Consider the following 16,965-nt stretch of genomic DNA (forward strand, 5'->3'; position numbering starts at 1 on the left):
GCTGTGGAAAATGCCGAGGGGTTGGGTTGTGTGTGTGGGTAGGAGGGGAGGGGGAACAGAGAGAAGATATCGATGCGGCGCCCAACGGAGACGGAGAAAACCACCTACCACTCCCTCCCCATCGACTGTTGGGTCGACAGAGACGGTGCCAGCACGGGAGATAGGAGATAGTCGCGAGGAAGCAGGACGGTGGATGGGTTTCCGAGGGGGTCGCTCGGTGAGGGGTTGTGCGGGGGTGGGGGGGAGAGAGAGAGAGAGAGAAGGGACCGACAGCTATATAGGCCTTCCCTGGCCTCCAGGGTTGATCAATACTGGAAAGCCAGGGTTGTCCAAAATCCGCCGGGAGCTCGCAACAACTTTACAAAATATGCCAGTTTTATCCCAGACCTAGTCCGCTCTGCCGCACGACCAAAATTAAAACCATCTTCAAACTAAAATATTAAAAAAAAGACGATTAATTAATTACTATAAATAAAATCAGGAATTTATTTTTAAAAAAATTAAACTTTGTATGATGTCATCGCGAGCTATAATCGTTCACGTCGGCGAAAAAAATTTCCGCCGTCAAAATTCGAAAACTCTTTATCGACGATCATGGCTACGTAACGATAGCGCAAGGAGGGAAGGTTGCACCCCTGTTTTAAGCCAAGCCGACTTTTTTTTCCCCTCCTTCCGTCGCCCGCGCCACCATTATTGACCCAAAAAACCTCCCCTAAACCCCTCCTCCCGCCCGGGACACATCGCCCCCTCCAAATTGTGAGGGCGGTCGTGAGCAAGTGCGAGAGTTGCGCGTGCGCAGTTAGCGCTACGGATGTCCAGGTGCGCCCGTGGACTCCCTGGTGACCGACGCCTCTTTTTTATTTCATTTTCATTTTTCAACCGTTTCCCTTCTTTCTCTTTTATCATATCATTTCTCCGGCCACTTTTCAGCCGAGTGCCAACCCCTCCCCATTCTAACTTCCCCCCACCATCCCCCCCTTTTTTTTTTAAAAAAAAATGGGCCTTATTTTTTCGCCCCTAAAACAACGCGTCGCCGTCTTCGGACCGTTCGATTGTTTTCCCTCCGTCTTCGCGCCGTTCGATTGTTTTGCCCCCGTCTTCGCGCCGTTCGATTGTTTTGCCCCCGTCTTCGCGCCGTTCGATTGTTGTGCCGCCGCCAGCGTGCTTGTCCGCCGAGGGACGCCGAAATGTTCCGACGGTAACCGATCGAATCTGAAACCAAGATCCTTTCCGCCTCGCCACACGTAAGTGCCCTATCCTTTCCTTCGGTCCACAGTGACGAATGCAAGCAGGATCTAGAAACTTGACTTGAAAAAAAAATAGACGTGAACTATTAAAACAAACATCGGATTCTTTCTTTCAATAACCTGCCTTCGTTGCCTCAAAATAAAAATAAGGGATAAGTCTACACCGAAATACGTCATCTTGGACTTGACAGAATTTTTTTTAAGGTCATAACTATTTGTATCATTAAATTTTCAAAATTCGTCTTCAATGGAGCATAGTGTTCAATTTATTGGAATGCTGAATTTAATAGCGGGTGACTGATTGAATAGTGTCCTCTTTGATGCCATTGGAATTTAGTAGTGAATAACTATGATCTATCTAAATCTCTAAAAGCGAAAACTTTCCCTTAACTAAGGCTAACTATCCATTGAAAAGTTTAAATATTTATTATTGCATTATTGCATAAGAACTGCTAAAAACTAATATGGCTGTAAGAACAGCCATATTCTTCGGTAAACTAAATATGGTCAAGTATTTTTAAGATGGTGACTGAACTCACAGTCTTTTAAAACTCGTATATGTATTTTAAGGTTCGTTATAACGCCGTGTTAGAGTACTGGCAAAATCTGGAATCCTTGAAAGGCGGGCTCATTACTTGCAGAAGCGCAAGTACACAAGGACGTAACTACACCAGTGCGAAAATATGCAAGCGTGGTATAATACACGCATGCCTTCGAGCGGTGTTGCTTCCATCTGTGTTTTCGACAAGTCATTTTGTAGTTAGTAAAGTACACAATGAAACTTCGCACGGGAGGTTCACAATTACTGTAACAAACATGTCGACGAAAACAGTGTGATTAGCCTTACACTGTAATTTGTTTTTTGTAAATGGAACAGAAATTTTCATGAAAAATTACAGTTATTTGTATAGACATGTACATTTACATTTAAACCTCTGTATCACTACAAAATAGTATTAGTAATACTGGAATCGGATTCTTAACCGGGGATTCATACTTTATGATGACCCAGTAACTCCAATAGTTAAAGTTATTTGTAAATAAGCATAATAAAACAAAATAAAGTTGAATTATTGAATAATCGATTATATTTTCCATTGGTTTAAAAATTTTAATATTGAATAAAACATTAATTAAAATATAAAATTATGCGCCGATTTTAGTAATAAATACTCAATATACTCTCGAAAAACGCATTTCATATATACAAAAATAAATAACCATAGCCATGTGTTGTATAAAGTTTATATTCCTTGTAATATAACAAACTCATTCTTGGCAATTGGTTTTCAAAAGGAATATTTTTTTGTAAAACTACAGAAAAATTTTACTAAGCTCTACTTCATACTCTCTTAACCGTTACCGCTTATTTTTGTTACGCCATTTTATTCCGCTCTGACGATGTCATTGTCTCGATTGGCCCTATAATCCGTTGAAAAGTTTCCCCTCGAATAATATATTATTATATTCAGAGACCTATATTACTATAGATATTTGTTTTGTTTTTAAATTAAAATTATATTTAGGGGCATGCATATTTCGCGAAAATATTCCGAGACCAGCTGAAAGTTAAAACACTTTAGCATCGTCTGTGTTTATTGATTGGGTGAGATTACATGTACACTTTAAGCACACTAACCACAGTGATTCAGTTCGGATTCAAACGCGTCCTGAGTGGCTCGGTCAAATAAGGCAACGTCGTTTCTCGCAGACGGCCGCCAATCACAAGAAAGAAACCGTGGTTGCGGGTATACCTTGTTGCAGTCTAATAGGCGTCCAGATTTATTCACGAAAAATGCCTGCCCCTAGTTATATTACATTTTTAACAATTGCAAGTTGTTGTAAAACTTCCCTTCTAAATCTCATAGTGAGATGGCACTAGACATGTTTACGTCACACACCTCCGGCTGGTGGACACAAGTTGTTATAAAACTCACGCTAAATCTCATGGTGAGTAGGCACTAGATCTCTTTGCGTCACGAGCGTCCAGCCGGTTCAAACTGGTTTTCACACACCGAGAGTCAAAGATAAGTTCGCCGCGCGCGTGAGATCATGTGGATTCAACTTACTGTCGACTGCGCATTGTGAGAAGTATGTCACTCAGGTAGAAAGACACAATGGGACTCATCTGACTAATTTAATCTGAGCTTATTTTCTCGCGTGTCACAATTGTTTAATTCAGTACGTCACATGTTCTATTTTTTCCCGATTCACCTCCCATAATTATTATGTAGCTTCTCTTTCGTTCATTGCCTATTTCCGTCCACCACATTCATTGCAATTAATTTTTTTTAATTTATTCGACTCATACGTTCTCTACGTACCTACACGGCACTACACATGTGTTTCAGGAAACCGTTCCAACTTCGACCAGATATGCCTGACACGAAAACATGAATATTAAGATATCAGACAGGAAGGCCTATATGGATATCTTTAAAAGGAACGCTTTAAGTAGAGAAAAACGGGCGTATGCTTACTAATAATTTAAACGAGATGAAATGGAGACAGAAATACAGTACCCACCCCAATAATTTATTTTTATTTGTAAATTTTGTTCACCTGTTTATAACTAGATAACTCTAACTATAACTAAATGTACTAAATGCCATTTTCCAATCTCGATGCAGGTGTATACGAGTCGTGGTAGAGAACTGGCTTAGAGAATAGCACAAAAACATAGTTTTTTAATGTTAATTAGTCCTAAATTGTTCCTGACATGTAATAAAAAACATGCAATAATTCATTGAGTCTGTTTTAATACAAATAAAGGGGGTGCCAAATAATTGTTTTGTACGATGGGGATGGATGCCACTTTCAAATCGATACGACCATTAGAAGTAGGTTAAAACTGACTTACAAGATTTTATTACATGGTATATATGTATTACAAGTGAAGCTAATAAAAGTGTGTTAAAACAAGCGAAACTGTATACCTGCTGCCATTCTTCCAACGTGGCGGCCAACGGAGGGAAGTTGTGAAACGTTTAGTTTCCACCCGATTGATATCAGAACAAGGAACAGTTGACTGCGTGCTATTATCTCTACGGCCCCAGGAAGTGCTGATAACCCCATCATATCGCGACCGCGGTGATAACCGTGCGATCTGCAATCTTCAGCTGTTGCTGCTGTCCTCAGCTCGCGCCTGGCATCCGCGTTTGCGAGTGTCACAAGAAGAGAACGAAAGGAGGGGAGACGAAAACAGCGATTCTCTCATCCATGCAGTCTGGTTTCATAAAAGTTGCATATTCTGTAAAAAAAAACGTGTTGCAATACAAACCGCACTTTAGTTTGTAGAATATCTGAAACAACTGTGATGTCAAACTAGGGAATATAATAAAAGAAAAATTCAATTTAGTGAATAATTGATTTACCTGCAGGTATTGTTGTTTAAAAATCGTCATGGATTAAGCAGAAAATACAACCAATTTACAATTAAAATATCATTCCAACACAGTTACGAAGTTGTGTTCATGATGTTGTATTTTAAGTATGGGCCCACTTATTTATATATCCCGATATCTGTGTGTCATTTAAATTCCATATTCATGTCCAACACTTAACATGTTCATTGTCATTCGTGTGTTCAGCTCGGTTCACACGTGAAAATTTAAATAGAATAGAAAGGAACATCCTGTTGTAATTTACACCCATTGATTTTACATGTAGGTATTATATATATAAAAGGTATTCGTTTAAGTTAAAACATAGTTTAGCCGTATTTCTATAAAATACTAACCAACATGAATTTATTTACCGAAACCACACTATCGTGCATCAATTACTATCAATTCAATGAAAGTTCAAGGTACACATGAGATTCAATGAAGTACGTAATAACTGCAAAAAAAAATATTTCAAAAGAAAAATGTTTATTAACACAAAAAAAGTGTAACTTTACACATATAAATATTTTATGAATGTTATGTTTGATGAGTATATCATAAAATGACTTAGTTACTGTAGTTTATGCCACACATATGTTCCTAAGGAAGCATAGGAGACTGATTGAAACACTAAAACATTTATTTACAATAAAGTGCAATAATCATTACCATTTTAATTCATATTTTTTTCTTAGTGAAACTTCTTTACGACTAGTAAGGTACGTCCAGGTGATTACTCATCAGAGAGTTACGAAAAATGCAACACTCAGGAGTGTGACTTTTTGTGGAGAAGGGGTTGGGAGAATTTCATCGTCCCATTCCTAAAAAAAAATTAATAAATAAAAATATTAAAAAACCTAGAGAAAACACAGACAATTTTATATCAAAACACCATTGACTGGAATGGAAAAAAAAATCATCAAATTCAGCTTTACAACCTCATTCATTAAGATAAATTTGCAACAAACGAATCAATACTTTTTTTTAACTATACAGGAATGCTTTAAGTGTATAATCGTTGTGTCACAAATGTAGGAGAATAAACTTAAAGGGTATTTAAAAAACATCTAAATACTAAATATATGTGATAACACAATCGCAAAAAACATTAATGAAAGCCTGCAATACATATCTCTCTTCTGCGCTCTCGTTCGCTTTATACTGTGGTTGCGAAATTCCACGATTGGTACAAATAAACCGTTTGAAAATATAATTGTATATTCAATAAGTGGACTTTGTTTTAATATGCTTGTTAATTTGTGCAGTTAATGCTAGAAAGCTATTCATGGAATGGTTTTCAAAAAATTGTTAACTTTTGGAGGTCGTGGGACACAACACAAACAAAGCAATTAATGTCGGGGTAAAGAGTCCGAACCCAGAACACTGCGAACACTAATTTTTAGTGATACAGTTAGTTAGTTCTTTTCGTGTAAATGTTCAAACTTACAAAATATCTGTAGATTTTACGTGATTATTTCTGTTCAATTTACAAAAATTAATTTACAGTGTAAAACATATCCATTTTAACAGTTTTATATGCAAATAAACGAAGAGAAAAGTTTTTTTTTTATTTTTTAAGTGACAATAATTAAAAAAACTTTCCCACTTAATAAACAGCGGCTGTAAGAAAGTTTCTGCCATACGTGCAACTAACGAACGAACTGTGTGTGTGTGTGTGTGTGTGTGTGTGTGTGTGTGTGTGTGAGAGAGAGAACCCGTCCGTCAGTCAGTCAAAGCAAGTAAGTCTTGTCTCATTAAGTTCGTTGTTGCGTGTGTTGAGATCACGTACGTGCCAGTCGGTATCCGGAGAGCATGCGCAGTGAGGAGGTGCGCCAGAAGGTCACAATGTGAGCGGCCCAACTAGCGAAAGGAGGTACGCCGTGCGTGCTGCTCTCTAGCCAATTAAACGGTCACGTTACTTCACCGATAGACGGAATAGAAACCTTTGGCATTTTACGGTCGCGGCCAGCAAGTTATAGAGCTGGGAAAAGTGTGCGACCTGCATCGCGTCGCTGAACTTTCGGCGAGTAAAAAAAAAAAATTGGTTGTCTGTAAAGTCGGTTTACGGACGATAGTTTAACGTGACAACGTCAGAACAAAACATTGATGAAATGATTGCCTCCTTTTATGAATAAAAGTGAATCATTTTTATTGAATTATCACTATTTCGTATGGATAAAAAGAAGGAGTGAAATGAAATCTACAATTTAATTGATAAATTTACTTTCATTTGCACTCATTAATTCAAATATGTTTATTACTTAAACGAAGAGATTATTTTAACTATAACTTTTATACATGTTTGCTATTTAACTTCTTCCAATCTGTGTTATTCTGTTAAGGATAGGACGATGATAGGAAAAAGTAGGAAACGAATGGGAGTGTTCAAGTTTAATGTGCCTCGAAAAAGTCAAATCGATGGTTGTTCCAATCGAGTGGAAGAGAGATAGATGCGGTGCAAGCGTACAATGAACGTTAACGGGACACAGCGTAACGGGACAATGTGCGTAACGGGAACCCTTTTACGTGCGTGCAGCCGGCGTTCATCGATTTATTAGACATTGTCACGTCAAAAATAAAACTCACTAGCCTAGAACGCGGGAAGATGTGGTGGTAGGTTTTAAATATTGTACATAATTCTTCCATGGATTTTAACGTTTGATGACGGCAGGAAAGTTCGTGGATCATTTGAACTGAAAACTCGAAAGAAAAAAAATAGTTATATCAAAAATACGTGATACTTTTTTGTTGTGATGCTTTCAATGTGACATATTTTCAAGCCCCGACATACGAGATGGTAAATCTGTAAGAGGAAAACGTTGTATTTTGTAAACCACTCGGACGCAACTGATAGCTTCATACATGTTAATATTTGTTTTTAAACTAGGCGTTGCGTTGTAAAAAAACACTGTAATTTATTATTCCGCTTTCAAATGTTTATACTTATTTACTCGACAGTTAATTTTTATTTTTAACGTAATTGATCGTCGCATCGTGTTTAATATGCATATAGAATAAGTCAGCATTCGACCGAAACACTTCCACTGGGTTTCATCACGACAAAATTAATTTGAAAACTTAAGGTCTAAAGTACTGTCCAAGGCTATACGTCTTTGAAGTTGAAGCTTAAAAACATTTTTATTATAAATAATAAAGCATTTAAGATGGAAAACTGAACGTGTGGATTGTGTTTATTTGAATTAACTTCTACAGCCACAGCAATTTACTTCGGTTTATCAAAATTAATAATAACACCGTAATTTACCACATATTTTTGTGATATGCTACTACCCTCAATTATTTCAATGAAATAACTTTACTGCAGCAACAAAATTTATGGTGGTTGTAGATCATTTAATCAAACATAAATCAGAATCTAGGCGTTCCCTCGTAAATTCTGTAACTTATCCATTCTTTACAATAAAAATGTTAATGAACTCCAACTTCAAAGACGTTAGGAAGAACTTCAGATCATAAGTCGTTTCGTTTTGTTATGTTTTTGTCTCGTTTCAACTGTTGTACTGAATTTTTTTGGGGTTCATTTCATCATTTGGGGGTTTTTTCGTTCTCTTAGTCCATTTTTCTTTGTTTTTCTTTGTTTGTTGACCATATTCCGGTTATGTAATATTATGTGGTGTATATATCCTGTTGACCATAGCAATTTTTGCTTAATTTGTGTTTTTGTCTTTTGATTTTTTGTATTTTTCTTCTACAGACATAATGTGCTTAGCAATGGCGTATGTCCAAAAGCTTACATCAAGTCATAAATCGTAGCTGTATACGTTTATTTTTTTTTTTTAATTATTTTGCCGTAATGAACTTGCAACCAAAGTTTGTCAGTCGAATTCAGACTTTTACTGTGTCGTCCCACTGAAACAAGTTAATCGCCTCTGGTACCGACCAACCAATATCAAAATAGCATTTATCTGTCCACTCATTGTTACCTAAAGATGCATGAAGTCGTGTTATGCATGAGCAATAAATTAGACAATTTAGAAGAGCTGAGGAGCTATGTGAGAAAAGTGCTATGTAAATGTAATCGATAGGTGCTTTGATTCAGTATTTTGTCTCGTGGTTCAATACAGCTAAAATGTTGCCGAGTAACGACGCCTTTCGATCATAGAACGTCTGAAAGCATTGCTAGGTCTGGTAACTGAACAATCACTTTGTCAAACCAACATGAAAAAAGTTCTTGAACAAGTTTTCGCTCGTTGGGTTCTCCGGAATGAAAGTCCAGAGCTATTGTGTTATTGTGTTGAGAAATATTTGCAGGTGAACTTGGGTTCAGTGTGGGATACCTACGATGTGTACCCGAAAATACCGGTTTTATACAATCACGCGCTTGCGTAGACAACAGAAAAATACACATTTCAATTTCTTAATTGTCACTTTCTCAATGTGAACAGCAATTTTCTGTTGTTTACTAGATTGTAGACTGACCTGAAACAGGTTCATGATGCATGCTTCGTAACCGAATCAAGAATAATAATGGATTTGCGTTCAACTTATGCATTACAAATATTTTATTCGTACTACATAATAGGTAAAAATATTCATTTACAACATTTTCAATAGATATAGGCCTACTGACATAAAATGCATCTTAAGTTAATATATCCATATAAACGGTAACAATTGACGAAACTAAGTTGTAACAGTTTATCTTATTCATATACGGCTTCACAACACAAAGTATGAGCAAACATTTATTTAAAAAAAAATTTTTACGAACGAGTTGCAACACAAATAAATAAATTTAGGTACTAACATAAAAATGGTGTTTAATTATATGAAGTTATAAGTTCATGAAACAAAACAATTCAATTTTCGTAAGTATGATGGATCAGTATATCGTAACGACGTAACCCAGGTATCATTACCAACGCCTTCGGGTGGAAACCCATTAATTTAACAAGAGTGGATGAAGCGGTCCGATTTTTATTCTTCGTTGACGGGTTGAGTTATAGGCATCTGAGGGTTGGCTGGGGTGTATCGGCCCCTAAACTTGGGCATCCAAAAGCTATAGGTAGTGCTCTGAAAAAAAGATTGGCCCATGCCGGAGGCAAGAATCCGAGCCATTGATTTTCACTTTTGGCCGCAGCCCACAAGACATCGGCATGCCGCAGATTCTACCTGCTTTACCTGAGTTTTTTTTTTGTTTTTTTGTTTTACTGAGTATCGACAGGGAACAAACGTCAGGTAAGCTTATACGAGGAAATTGCAAGAAGACTGATGTTCAGTTTTGTACTGATGTCTGGTAATTCCATGTTATCACCACCATGACTAAAGAAAGGGTCTATATACCAGCTCAATTCATTTGTCAGTTTTTCATGTGTGAGACGTCATGTCTGAACTATTAAGGGGCCCCCGTCTACCCAGGCACACATATACGATGCGCAGAGCTTCAGAATAAAAAAACCCGCATGATTTGAAAAAAAATTCTGAAGATACAGGAGTAGGTCTGCTTGCGAAAAGTATTTAAGAATACGCTGAGGGCGAATGAGTAATTCTGTTTGCGTTTTTTTTTTTAACTGTATTTTACAGATTCTTGAAAGAACTCAAGGGACTTGCATTACACCTTTATCTTATTTCTCCGCCGTCTAATGTTATGGGCGCCGCTCAAATGTCGTTAGATGTCTTATGCACGACGAGAAGACTATTCGCCAGTCCACAGCCTTGCGCTTAGAGGCGACACCGCGCTAGAAGCACCAGCGAGCGTCGCACTTAACCACCCCGCCTCACCGACGCAGATGACACCCCTGACTGTGAGGGTCTCTCAGTTAGCTGCGCAGTTCGATCCTGCGATGTCTCCGGTGTTCGCTCTGAGCCCCGGCACCTCAAATCCACCAGGTCAACTGACATTTCGTAGTCGTTACGTCCCGTCAGTTTCATGGGAAGATTTCGCGATGGTTGCATCTATTGAAACGAACAAATCCCTTCCCTGGCTGTGTGATTTTGGAATGCTACCAGTGTTATGTTTCCATAAATATGGATTTATGATTTAATTCTTTTCTTATAATTTATGACTTCTTATGATGGTTAGTTATAGCAAGACGTATATGTATTAGTCATTTTAATATGATGCATATTAACCACTCATTTACATTTATCATGTTTCGTTACATTGAACAATTGAACCACTTGCTAATTATTAATCAGTAGCAAGTAACAATCTTCTGTCACCTTTCTGGAGAACTGACACAGCTGAAGGAAAAACTGGAGAAACTGGACGAAAAACTGATCGGTGGTTACAAACGCCCAAATTCAATAAACCGCTTAGTTTATTCTTCCGATAAGAGTCCAGAAAACTGACAGCGTGTTTGAGACCCTTATAGAAATTGTAAAATGTTTAAAGTACTCGGCGCAATTAAATGGACAACTGAAAGAGTCAACATCAAATTCCAGAATTTATATCTATAGCCTTGAACGGATTAGCACATTACTAAGACTTTAAATATACTTATTTTAAAAAAATTAATGTTTCCATTAAGAAACCACAAAAAATCAATCAATTGAAGAGTTATGAAATTTTCATAACAAACGTTACTGTTTACTTCAGATTTAACAGACTGTTGCAATTTCTCGCACCATAATCAGAAAACAAATGTTTTTGCAGTGGCAAAACGGGCATGATTTTTAGTCACGTACATAGTAGTTATTGGTTGGCGCTTGAAAAAAGCTTTGGAAGCACTGATAATAGTAATGTTCCATCCTAGTATGTTAACATGAATGATCACTTGGGGGGGGGGGGGGGAGACGGCCTAGTTAATAGAAAGTTCCAAATTCTCTTTAATTTCTGGAGCCATGTTATAATCCATAAACGTGTGGGTAATTAAGTCGATGTCACGTGTTCATTGGCTGCTGTCGCGGTTCGCTTTCTCGCTTATTAACATGATTTTTAAGTTGTTTGTAATACCAAACAATGTTCTTTACTTTTACCAAAAATTCCTCGGAAACCAGTTGCCAAGAAATAGTTTCTAATACTACAAGAAAGATATTGTAACTTAGTACAACACATGGCTATGGTTATATTTCCATTCGTTTTACGAGATAATACTAAGAATTTCTAATAAAAATAGGTGCATAATTTTATATTTTAATTGATGATTCATTAAAGCGTAATTGTTTTAAACTATGGGAAAGATTATCTAATATCAACAATTTGATTGTATTATGTTGTATCATGCATGTGCGCAGTTAATAATGGAAAGCTATTCGAACGGTTTACAAATAACTTTAACCACTGGAGGTACTGGGACAACACAAAGCATAAATTCCCGGGTAAGAATTCCAACCTACTATTTATTATTACTGCAAACCTCTTTTTTTTTCTTTTTTTTTTTTGTGATACAGTTGTTTTCATGTAAAGGTTCAAATTTAAAAATGTCTGTTTTTTTACATGAATATTCCTGTTCCATTTATAAAAAAAATTGCACTGGCTTCCATTTCTTCAAGGTGTGTCGAATTAACCAGTGTCGAGGGTTAATCGGTGAACAAATATTTGTCATCGAATAATAACGCGAATTGGAAAATCCCTACAAATATTTAATTTTTGACGCAAAATACTATTTTAATCTACAACAAATTAGAAAGAAGCGACTTTCGGCGATCATCATTTGTAACATTGCAAGAAGAATTCCCCCCCCCCCTTTTCCCTTGCTAATAATACGCTAAATGAATCACAGTTAAACACCTCATTTGATACAATTCACAAAATAATAACTCAACTGGTAGCTTATAACTGGAAGAATCTAACCACTTATAACCGTGTTGTCTGTGATCGTTGTGTAAGTTACAGTCTGTTTAAAATACTTCATGATCCAAATTCAGTCATCAAATTTAAAGCAACATCTTTAAAAGAAATAAAAGGAACACCAAAAAAAAAAAAAAATTATTTTTATAAATCACCAAAACTATTAGGTTTTCTAAATTGAAAAAAAAAATTACCTCCCCGGCGGGGAATCGAACCCCGGTCTCCCGCGTGACAGGCGGGGATACTGACCACTATACTACCGAGGACTTGTACTTGTAACACTCGAAAATATATGATAAAAAAATTGATTTTTGTTTTCATTATAATTATGTTAGTATTTTTATTGTTATTTTATAATATTTTCATTTTCACGGCTTAGTTAGGACATTCAAACTTTACTTATGGTTAAAAATCAAATCTTGTAGACTAAAATCATGCTTATTACAACCAGGAGCGTCATCCCGTTCGGCCGTCGTCGTAACATATTCCCTTAGGCCCGTTCTATAGTGGCATGGAAACGGAGATGAATCACGTAAACGGACACGGATCTCACGGAACATTTCACTATCGCGTCTGCTGCTTCCACAGTGCATGGAAACGTAATGAATGGAAAAAGTGAGATTGCATTTAAAGGTTACCTACGAAATATTAATTTAATTAAAAAATATATATAAAATGTTAAGGTATCATAGCATGGACACAATTTACATTTATAAAAAAATCACAAAGCAATAACATAACACTAGATATCATTGTACTTGAAACAAATTATAATTTATTTAGTACATAAACAAACATGGCGACCACCGCAGCCAAATACTCGACTTCTATTGGTCGCACGGAGCAACGTACACTGATCTTACGGATCAGAGTTCCTACAATAGCAGGGGCTTAGCTCGGCAATGCTGAGCTATTCCGTTTACGTTTCTCCGTACGTCCAATAAAAGCTGAATTTTTGGCTGCGGTGGTAGTCATGATTGTTTATGATCTAAATACGTTAAAATTCAAGTATAAGAATATATAGTATTCTATTATTACTTTGTCATTTATTTTTATTATATAAGTAAATTCTTTCCGTGCTATGATTTCGAAGCATTTTTTTTTAAAAATTAAATTGAGATTTCGTAACCTTGAAATGAAATTTCATTGGTTGCTATTTGTTACGTTTCCGTATATTGCAGAAGCAGTAGACGTGATAGTGAAATATGATTCAGGAGTTCCGTCTACGTTTACGTGTAATTGTAGAACAGGCCTTTCTTTGTACAGTCTGCCAACTATTGATAACACTTATAACGTGGAGTAAATTTTTCTTGTATAATTAAAATGGTTTGACAGTCACGATTGTAATATGTAAGCTTATAACTCATTTAGATTAATATTTTTCATTACGGTGTTCATTTCAACATTTTCGTGGTAAACATGCGTAATCAACTACACTTCTGTGAATCGTACCATTTTAGTATCAAAACTTGTATGTGTTCAAGCATTGTTAAAAATAATTATGTAAGCATCCGAAGAGTTGAAAAAAAAATACTTAAGAAACTTCTAATATATTAACATTTTACACGCACTACCCTTGAAACCATTTGGAAGTTATAATTTCATCCATCCGTCCGTCAAAGAGCGTGAAGTTACCAAGCTAGCCTCTGTGCTTTGTCGGGACGCAAGAAGTTCGCGGCAAAGCGTGGCACATGTATGTGTAGAAGACAAAGGGGGGGGGGGGGGGTATATACAAAATCGGCTCTCCTCGAGCCTTACGGAGTCAGTTGTCAAACGTGTTAACTCGCAACCGCAGCCGAAGAAAAAGTGGGAGAGCGAGTAGGTGAGTGAGTGAGTGTGGAAGGGAGCCCTGCTGTGCATACGGCTAGCTCACAACACGCACATGTAACCTTCCCTCTCCATATGCGAGCATCACGTGCCACGCTTTATCTCCTCCCCCCTTCCCCATCTCCTACAGCCGCAGCTGCAGTCCGCTTCCCCTCCTCCCCCTCCGTAAACCTTCCCCCCCCCCCCCTTCAACAGTCCATGCACACGTTGACGCGTCAAACCCTCGACTCCCATATGTGAGGCTTCTTCGCGTTGGGGGACGAGAACCGACCAAACAACGCGCAGCGTCACGCCAGAGAGATTTATTCTTTTGTTTTTCTTTTCGGGGCCGTAACGCACCCACGGCTTTCTTCGCTCCGTCTGTAATTCAACAGTAATTGTAATGGAACTACCTACTACTTCCCCCCATCCGCGCCGGCAAAAGGGCGTCCACGCGGCGGACATTTTTCCCGTCGCGCTCGCTGACTTGAGAGCCACTCGCTCAACTGACGTGTCGATCTCGCAGCGATCTTGCCCGCAGAGTTGAAGAACCTATTGCTAGAGACCTGCAAAATTCGCGGATTCATTCGGTGATAGGCTAAAATTCAAACACATATACCTCTTAGATAATTTTGCTATTGGCTTACTGTTCATCTGGACGAATCTCGACCAGTTATAAACCCTCAACCAAAGAAGGATCGAATCACAGACAAACCAGCTCAGACGACTTACAAGTCGGCAGCCAACGAACTTGCGTTATTTGCCCGAGTGTACAGGGGTATGTGCAGTCTATCCTGAAGGCCATCGAAACCGCGAATTTTGCAGGTCTCTACCTATTGCCAAGTCGCACTATGCGGAGGAGAGGGGCACTGAGTTTTAGACCTGGTTTATAAATAGGGACACCTGTATTTCGCGATTTCATTTCATGTCAAGGTATTTCACAAAACACTGTAGCTTTTTCTAAGAGTCATGGCAAATTGTGAGGGTGCAGCAGTACGGTAACCACATTCTCATTGGCCCCGTCAAGAGCGGGACGACACCTCTCACCGACCTCAGCCAATAACCACAGGAGAAAAGCTACAGTATTTTGTGAAATACCTTGACACGAAATGTATTCGCGAAATACAGGTGTCCCTGTTTATAAACTATACGCAAGATCGCAAGATCGCAAGACTCAAAATGCCCAGCAACCACATTTGAGATGGTTTATAAACTACTCAAAGCTCAATTATGCAACGAGCTATTGTTCAACTTCCAGTTTTCTTGCGGATTTGGCTTGCGTTTACCGACGGTCATATTTGACTAGAAGTGTTCAGAAAACTTTTAAAGACGTTTACGTCATGATCATAGAAGATCACGATTTTCTCCTTAATACAAACATATATTTTTTTACACTTAAGCGTTCACACAGGAAAATAAAATAACACTTTTAAATCAAATTAATGAAAATTCCTTTTCGTTTACAAAAAAAAAATATGAAATATCAAAACAAGCCCGGGGTAGAATTATGTTTTCTACTGTTTTCCAATTTTAATTTGGCGACTTCTTGTGACTTGCGTCCTTTATAAACGACGTGTTGCTAAGTTGCGTTCCTTGCGTAGTTTATAAACCCGGCCTTTAAAACTTTCAGGACCATCCTGGTACGTAATGCAAGTGGAGTGTTTCAATTTTGTCAGTCGGTGCTCTTGCGCTTTAAGGACATAATTTTTTCTTTATCTATCTTCAGTGTATTTATTATCCCGCATCGCATACGATTATACGACTGTGGGCCAGTAACATACCAAATAGCAGTTGAGAGACCGAATCACTATGACCCACTGAAAAGAAGGAAACGTTCTGCAGTAAGAAATCAGCCAATGGGATAGCATATGGGGTAAACTATAGATAGGACTGTGAATTTCATCGTGGCACCAAATGAATCCGTAAAATTTCCGGGTATTTAGTCATATTATATTGGTAACAAGAACCAATTTAAAGAATTCTGACCATGTAATCACTTATATGCAGAAGAAGAAATTTTTTAAATTAAATTTAAAAAAAATTAATGTCAGTCAAGCACATAAAACGCTGCATGATTTACAAGTTATGAAAATGTTAACTGTCAGACTGCCTTGTTTATTTTTTTAAAATTTAGGCTCAACATCTTTTCGACATCTAAGTCATCTGAGACGGTAACCGAGAGTACAGACCATGAATATCGAAACAGAAATGGTCCATGGCCTGTTGTTAAGTAACATTCTCAGCATTTTCACGCGGATTTATTTCCGGGAAAACTTTGAAAAAGAAAACCAACATGTCAGCGCCGGGATTTGAACCCGGGACTTTTGGAGTTCGAGTCCAGTTCATTAACTCGCAAGATTTTTCAAAAATAATAAATAAATAAATAAATTTCGAGATGTAAATTATCACGTATATTATCATAAGTATGAACAATTATCGTCAAACTTAGTCAATATTCTGTGCCAAAATTGGTTTACATAATGTTAAATGCAAGAGAGCTATAGATAAATTCGGATATGGTTCCCCGGTGGTAAAGTCATTGTGTTGCCAAAAATCACCCAGTTTCCCTCGGTAGTATAAGGCATCTTATTGGCAATACAAACAGTTCCTTGGTAGTATAGTAATCTTTTTGGTAACTCACTCACACGATTCCTCGGAAGTATAGTCATCTTGGTGTCGATACATCCAGTTCCTCGGTAGTATAGTCATCTTGGTGTCGATACATCCAGTTCCTCGGTAGTAGGCCTATAGTCATCTTGGTGTCGATAAATCC

At 37.6% G+C, this 16,965-nt stretch overlaps 1 long non-coding RNA gene and 1 other non-coding gene across 3 annotated transcripts in view; one reads left to right on the top strand and one right to left on the bottom strand.

Annotated features, from left to right (window-relative positions):
* LOC134534453 (uncharacterized) overlaps positions 1-16,965 on the top strand; it is a 419,496-nt gene that overhangs the window by 280,463 nt on the left and 122,068 nt on the right. The gene's annotated exons all lie outside the window — the stretch shown is intronic.
* On the bottom strand, positions 12,581-12,652 carry Trnad-guc (transfer RNA aspartic acid (anticodon GUC)). The gene has a single exon. It is a non-coding gene; the product is annotated as a tRNA-Asp (tRNA).

The sequence above is a fragment of the Bacillus rossius genome, chromosome 7 (genome assembly GCF_032445375.1).
Source record: "Bacillus rossius redtenbacheri isolate Brsri chromosome 7, Brsri_v3, whole genome shotgun sequence".
Taxonomy (NCBI): domain Eukaryota; kingdom Metazoa; phylum Arthropoda; class Insecta; order Phasmatodea; family Bacillidae; genus Bacillus; species Bacillus rossius.